Below are 7,791 nucleotides of genomic sequence, written 5' to 3'. Positions count from 1 at the left end.
CAGCAGTCGCTCGCCTATACACCGCCCGAACCAAAGGCACGCGTCAGAAGATCGTGTTGCATGCTGGGAACAAAGATCGCTCGTCAAGTGGGGGACTTTGCAAGTTTACAAAAGAGAGCGGAAAATCTATATGCGATTAAAGACCAGGAAAATTCATCCACGATGTTTGGGAGTCGAAGCCTCACTTCTCTGAAAACGCCATCAAACATTAAAAAAAAACAACACCATCCGCCGCCGATGAAACCGAGCGTCGTTCACACTGCATTGGTTCGCTCCGACGGTGCGATTTACTTCCGGTTCGCTCCGACCTTGCGATCTATTTCCGGTGAGCCAACGGTGGAAGCTGTGTGAGGAGGTTCGTCGTGCGTCGTGTGAACGGTTTCGGTTCAATCGAGGGAAGGAAAACCAAATGTATTTCCATTTTGTCGTTGTATCCCGATTTTTGTTGAGGATTTCGTTGTGACGAAACGAGTTTCACCTCGTTCGGGCGAGAGACAGGCTCTTGTGGCATTCGGGTGGGGGAGGGGGCGAGGCGCTTATGCAAATTTTTTTTTTGTTCCCCCATGATTGGACAGTTTGAATTTTTTTGAATTTGAAATGTGAAATAACGACTCCTGATTGGTTGAGAGGTGAGTTTTTCATAACTCGGTGATTCTAAGAGCTCGGATCTCCAGATTTGGACCACTCAAGTGCAAATGTTACCCGAGTAACGTGTTAAACTTTGAGCTGGCTAGCTCGTCGGGAATCGAACCTATTGTGTTTTTGCGGTTTTCGCGGCCATTTTAGCAGGTAAAGTATTGAAATTTTACAACGATGTGCACAATGCTGTCCTTCACCCACGTGTCAATTTTCAGCTTGCTATGTTTTACATAAATCGTTTTGTCGTTCGGTGTGTGGTTTCACTGCCCTCACAAAGCAACAGCACCTTCTGGTGGACATAAAAATGGTGGCACAACATACACAAGGTAGTGACGTGTGTTCATTGTGTATTTCATCACTGTACTTTGCTACATTGTGCTGGAAACCTTTGTTTTGGGGGTTATTTTGATCATTGTTTTGAATATAATTTTTTTTAATTAATCTAACAAACCCCTCCATTAGGACTTACATGAAAAATTACATTAGGACTGTCAAGACAGGACAAAATTAGGACAAAATCAGCTGTTTTGCATGGTGTCGATTATCAACAGTTTTCCGTTCCTAACTCTTTTATTTGATGGATCAGCCTTCTGAAATTTTAACACACAGTAGAGGGTGTCATTGTGTACGTGCTTGGTGTTTTTTGTATTCGTACCTCGAAAAATGGACACGGGAGGGGCCATTTACTGTACAAGGGTACCGTGACAACCCACAAAAAAAACAGCATAACATTTTTATGACCGGTGGCAGTGTGTTCAAATTTTAACACAAGGTAAAGCTCCGTGTCCTGCATCTATAGAATGCTCACTCCACCTTGTGCAAGCTTTGCGTCACAAGATATTCGCGTTTTAAAAGGGTACCGCGAACTAACATCGATAAGTGATTGTAGCGAATGTACAATGGATAGCACCGTGTGCGGCACATGATGCGCTGAGTTCTAAAAGTGTTCACTTGTATTTCTACGATCAATAACAAACAAATGGGAGCTGATATATCGATTAATTATTGAGGTTTTCAATCGTTAATTGCCCGCTAAATTTATTAACTGGTCGAAAAATAAAGCTCACACCATGGTCTCCAACAAAAAAATTAATCACTAAAAAAAAAAAATATATATATATATATATATATATATATATATATATATATATATATATATATATATATATATCAAAGGATTAAAATTTTATTTCTTTGAAATATTTGCAAAAAACGATCGTGTGCAAGTTTTAAATGTTCATCTCATTTCATAATGTTGATGTCGGAACGTGATTGGTGGAGCTGTGACGTTCATCTCGTTATCTCTGCAGCACGAGTTCACCTCGGAACGTGATTGGTGGAGCTGTGACGTTCATCTCGTTATCTCTGCAGCACGAGTTCACCTCGGAACGTGATTGGTGGAGCTGTGATGACGCATCTTACATACTTTGTTGCTCAAAGTTGAAACGTCCCTCTGCTGTCCGATTTCAGGAAGTACACCGTTCTTGTGAGTTGTGTGTTATATTATATACCTTGCTGCTCAAAGTTGAAACATCCATCTGCTGGACGATTTCAGGAACTGTACCGTTGATGTGTGATTACTTTTTACGTTCCGATTGTGACGTTATTTTGGTCTCTCTGAGAGCACCCTTATTCTGGACATTTCCATCTGTCTGTCTGTCCGCGAAAATTTGGTCAAGCCTTGGGGCTAAACCACTCAACCGATTCCAATGAAATTTGGTAGGTAGGACCAATATTTCTGGGAATCGTGTGCTTTCGAATATGGGACCCCGGGCCCTAGCAACGGCATAGCAACGGCCCTTTAAAGTGGTCAAAAAAATCAAAAATAAATAAATCGAAAAATCGAAGCTTAGAGTTCTGTGCACAATCTATTTTTCTCCCTTCATGCCAATTTGCAGCCCGAACAAAAAATATTTGTAGGAGGAGATAGGTTTTGGGCGAGTACATGTCGAACATTTCAGAAACGGTTAATTGCGAATATCTCGAAGAGAAAGAGTCTGATTTTGATGAAACTTGGGTGAAATGTGTACAATGTGGCGAGCATGTACACAAAAATGAATGGTTGCTATGCACACCTCCGTTGCCTTGCAACAGCTAAAATACTTTATCGTACATCGTACACTTATTGTGGACGGTACAAAAAAATCAATACCTCTGAAACTGGACCTCCGAGGGACCTGTTTTTTTGTGCCCAAGGAGAATGTCTTACAGCATCATATAAAAAACTAGAGGGGGAGCACTCAGGAGAGTGCAAAACCTCCGCCGCCAATACTGCTGGGTCACTCAAGTGAACCTTATATCTTATTCATTAAATATGTCAACAGTGCTGACAGTTATAGTTCTTTTCTCCAACATTTTTTTTTGGGGGGGGGTGGAAATCACTTAAAACATGTAGAAATGCAAAAAAAACATTTATTTTTCTCTAACAATTTTTTGGGGGAGGGGGTTGGAAATCACTTAAAACATGTAGAAATGCAAAAAAAAAAATTTCTCAATTTTTTTTCTCTAACAATTTTTTTTTGGCGGGGGGGGGTTGGAAATCACTTAAAACATGTAGAAATGCAAAAAAAAATTTTCTTTTTTTTGGGGAGGGGGGTAACAATTTTTTGGGGGGGTTGGAAATCACTTAAAACATGTAGAAATGCAAAAAAAAAATTTCTTTCTATAACAATTTCTTTTGGGGGGGTTGGAAATCACTTAAAACATGTAGAAATGCAAAAAAAAAATTCTCTATTTTTTTGGGGGGGTAACAATTTTTTTGGGGGGGTAACAATTTCTTTTGGGGGGGTTGGAAATCACTTAAAACATGCAGAAATGCAAAAAAAAAAAATTCTCTAACAATTTTTTTTTTGGGGGGGGGGGGTAGGACCAAGTCCAAAATTTAATGGGATGATCCTTGGACCATACCTCACCCCCCCACCAAGTTTCGTCGAAATCCGTCGAGGAGTTTTTTTCCTTAATACTGTTCACAAACAAACAAAAAAACAAACAAACAGAAAGGGGTGAAAACAGTAACCTCCATCCATCTTCGAAGATGGCGGAGGTTAAAAAGTGAATTCATAAATATCAATGAGCACGTACCTCCGCCACTCAATGCCTGATCCACAAGAACATATGGTCGGGCCCAATACATTTTTCAAATATCGTGCTATATATAGTTTTTGGCCCAATCTCTCAATGGAATTACTTAAAAAATTAAATAATTCTCGTATACGGATCCAAATTCGGATCTTCACACACCCAACCTGTCCTTGCCACACACCCAACCTGTCCACAAAATTTCATCAGAATCCGTCCACAACTTTTTGAGATATCCTGCACACAGACAGACAGACAGACCAACAAGCCGGTAGGCGACGAGGGATCCGCTAGGATCGAACTCAGATCCTTCTGTAACCGATCAGACTTCTTTTGAGGAGATTCCTCCGCTCTCTCAGCTCTGGTTCTACTCAGATTCTTCTGTAACCTTTCATCTCTTTGATCATTTGACTCCTTGGAAAGTACCAGTTTTCTTCTATTCTGGTCTGCTTCCAACCGAGCATGTTTTCTCTCCACGTCTCACTCATTCTCCTGTGCTGGTCATTGCTACGCAACTTATCTAACCTCTCCGCCATCTGGACAGAAGTTTCACTGGCCTTTTTCGAGTTCGTGTACATACGGTCACGTTCTCCAGATCTCCTTGCACCTGGCAGTTTTGATACCTGAGAATTTTGTGAAACATCACCACCAACGGAGCGTGACCCATCTCGAGTAACTTCTACCTTTGTACATCTCTGCTGCACTCTGGTTTCCTCACCCATGGCATACACGAGATGGAAATGGTCAGAATTGGTGTTGACTAGATAAATATTCGAGACAGCTTCAGCACCTTCGTCAGTAGGAAACAACAAACTTGGTGTGTAATGAAGCCATGACCAATGGCCACTTCTGGCTGGAACTTAACTGTAAACAAAAATGTTTACATTCAACATCGATGCACAGCACACAATATCTGTATCAGTCGCATCAGTGTTTAATCTCTCCAACTGCCTCAACATGTGTATCAAACTTTTCTCCAGTCCACAAATGTGGCTCGACAAGATCACAATACTCTTGTTCATATAGAACCAATCTGTGGCGTAAGTCAATGTGATACAGAGACTGATCACCTGTCAGTGCACAGCTGATGGAGCGGAAGAAGCAGTTTCCATCCCCGATAATGGTTTGAATCTGAAAGTTTTCAGACAGTCTTTGTCCAAGACCCGAATACGGGATGCGTGCTTGGAATATGTATTGTAGATTTGATATAAGCGTCCTCCCGAGCCTGTGGTGTTTGGTCTCAAGCTCAAATCTTGTAGGGGGATCAAAATTGTAAGACAGTTCATTCATTTCTGTTTCTCACAATCTCAACACATGCACCAGAGGAATTAAAATCATTGTTGTGATTGATCTCAGATGAGGAGTTGCATACTGTCACTGTCGAGTTTGCGTCATTGTTGTGGTCTTCTCCTGAACCACATTTGGTGGACTCTTGGATCTGTAATTCTGCATCTATGGACTGAGTGACAGAGTGCGAGTTCGCAATACAATCAATCTGCTCAGACTCAGAGTCAATGGGCATTGGTAGTGGAGTATCGTGTGATGTCCTAAGTACTTCACGTTCTATCTCACATCTATCTTCCACTCCATGTGAATTGGATTCCGCAGTTACAGTTGAAAGTATAACAAGATAACAATATTCTTTTGTTTCCGATTATTCGACTCTCCTAAATTTTCGGGTCGAGAATGTCGGCTGGCTATTTCATGAAACAAATAAAGTATCATACTAGATGGGGATGCAAGGAATAGGCAGGAGTTGGTCCGGTCGCTCGACCTATTACAGAAGCCGCGCTACGTCAGTTACCGTTTGGGTTGTTAAAACGCGGTTTTTCGGCCGCTGCACAGCAACGGGTGTTTGCTTAGCAACGAAACTCAAACGCGCACACTCCCAGCCCATATGGCACCTGTCGCCAAGTTTCATCGAAATCGGTTTGCTGGTTACCTTCGCATTCTGCGAAAGGTTATGTTTTGGTCGGCGTGTATTTATTTATTTATTTATTTATTTATTTATTTGTAATCTTGTGATTCGTATTACTCAAAAAGTATTAAACCGAATTGCATGAAATTTGGTGGGATGATTGGTTATTAGCCAGGAAGCATTCGATTAGATTTTGGGATCGTTCGGGTCAAAGGTCAAGGTCAAGGTCACGAAAAGGTCAAAATTGTCTTTTTACGATAACACGGTCAATTTTTATTCAATTTGCATGCAACTAACGCCAAAATGTTCAGAATTCAATGCCTCATCTTGTGATATGCAATATGACACAATGACGCCCATACTCTTGTTACCGGTTAGGGGTCAAAGGTCAGGGGGGTCACGACCTTGAAAAATATGCGGTTTTTGTCATAACGCGGTCAATTCTTGTCCGCTTTACATGAACCCAGCACCAAAATGTTCAGAATTTAATGCCCAATCTTGTGACACAATGACGTCGTAACACATGTCACCGGTTGGGGTAAAATGTCGGGGGGGGGGGGTCACGCCCTTGAAAAATATGCCGTTTTCGGCATAACTCAATCAATTCTTATTCGATTTGCATGAAACCAGCATCAAACGAGATTACCTTCTCTTGTTGAAACGTTGTATTCACCGAGCTTGCGAGTGAAGACTCGCCAAAACGACGTGAGTTGATTGTTGTTTAGTCCGTAGCCCCCGAAAGTCGGGGGGGTCATGACATTATAGATATGTGGTTTGTGTCATAAGACCATTCATATGAAACCAGTTCCCCACACTCATACCAAGAACAAAAAAAGTAGTGGCGGCGAAGGTATGCGCTCTATGAGTGCCCGTTCTAGTTTGTGCTGTGGAGCCTCGCATTGCACACACACGCACACACACACACACACACACACACACACACACACACACACACACACACACACACACACACACACACACACACACACACACACACACAAACACAGACAGACAGACGGAAAAACCGACAATAACGGATATCTACAAATCCCAACAAATAGACAGAGAGGGGTGAAAGCATCACCTCCTTCACCTTCGATGGCGGAGGTAATAAAACTACTTTTATGCCTCCGCACCAAGGGTGCCCGGAGACATGTTTCTTGGTTGTCCGTCCATCCGTCCGTTCGTCCGTCCGGATTTTCGTTTACGCGATAACTCAAGAAGCAAATTGTAGAATTTCATTAAACTTTGTAAAAAAGGTAAAGTAAGACAGGGCAATTAACTGATTAGAGTTTGGGCCAGATGTTATAGAGGTCAAGGGTCAAGGTCAAACTGAAATTTTACTGTTTACGTCCAAACTCAAGAAATATTTGACAGAATTTCATCGAACTTGGTCCAAAGGTAAAGTAAGACAGGTCAATTAAGTGATTAGATTTTGGGCCATATGTGGTAAAGGTCAAGGTCAAACTCTGAAATTTCACTGTTTTCGCCCTAACTCAAAAAATAAAAGACAGAATTTCATTAAAACAATCCTTTCGTTCGACTCGACTTTGCAACTTTGTCGTTTAAAAGTTATCGAGGATATTTGGGTTTCGATTCATCTTTGTGTATGGTACATTGTAATGCTTCCATGTAGCGCTAATTACTTCCTATTCTAAACAGCTTATAGATGAAGGGCCACCCACAGAATGTCATGGTCGCTGTAGTAAGTCCCACTCTGCCAGATGGTGACATCCCTGTTGGTGTAGCCATGGTCCAGAAGAGAGCCACTCACATGTGTTGGATTTTTCACATGTTGCTTGAAGCCATCGAGATCAAGTTGTTTCTGGACTTGTGGTGAGTGGCAAGTGGTGAGAAGATTGTGATTGAAGTCTCCCACTATTATGGCTGGTTTATTGGTGGCAGAGAGTGACTGAAGCAATGTGCAGAAGGCTGTTTCAAACTCATGCATAGGTGACTTTGGTGGTCTATATATAGTGACCACCCAAAAGTCTTTATGTTCTGGTGGCTTAATGACAAGGCATTGCAGATCAAAGGTGGAATCATCTATAGGCAACTTGTGTTCATGGCCTTGCACAGAAGAACTGACATAGGTGCACACACCACCATGGATATTCCTGTGCCCACTTGCTCTGGATCCTTCTGATGCGCATCTG

At 41.8% G+C, this 7,791-nt stretch overlaps 1 long non-coding RNA gene across 1 annotated transcript in view; it reads left to right on the top strand.

Annotated features, from left to right (window-relative positions):
• Window positions 1-314: 314 nt before the first annotated feature.
• The window catches only part of LOC147006608 (uncharacterized), a 38,617-nt gene continuing 31,140 nt past the window's right edge, over window positions 315-7,791 (top strand). Inside the window, exons 1-2 of the long non-coding RNA XR_015054727.1 lie at window positions 315-355; window positions 2,011-2,125. This is a non-coding gene — a long non-coding RNA (uncharacterized LOC147006608). The remainder of the gene's footprint in view (window positions 356-2,010; window positions 2,126-7,791) is intronic.

Source organism: Eptatretus burgeri, unplaced genomic scaffold (assembly GCF_056783735.1).
Source record: "Eptatretus burgeri isolate ZD-2024b unplaced genomic scaffold, Ebu_testis_v1 Ebu_testis_scaffold_3161, whole genome shotgun sequence".
Classification (NCBI taxonomy): domain Eukaryota; kingdom Metazoa; phylum Chordata; class Myxini; order Myxiniformes; family Myxinidae; genus Eptatretus; species Eptatretus burgeri.
Note: the sequence above shows the minus strand (reverse complement) of the source record. Positions and strands in the feature narration are given on the sequence as shown.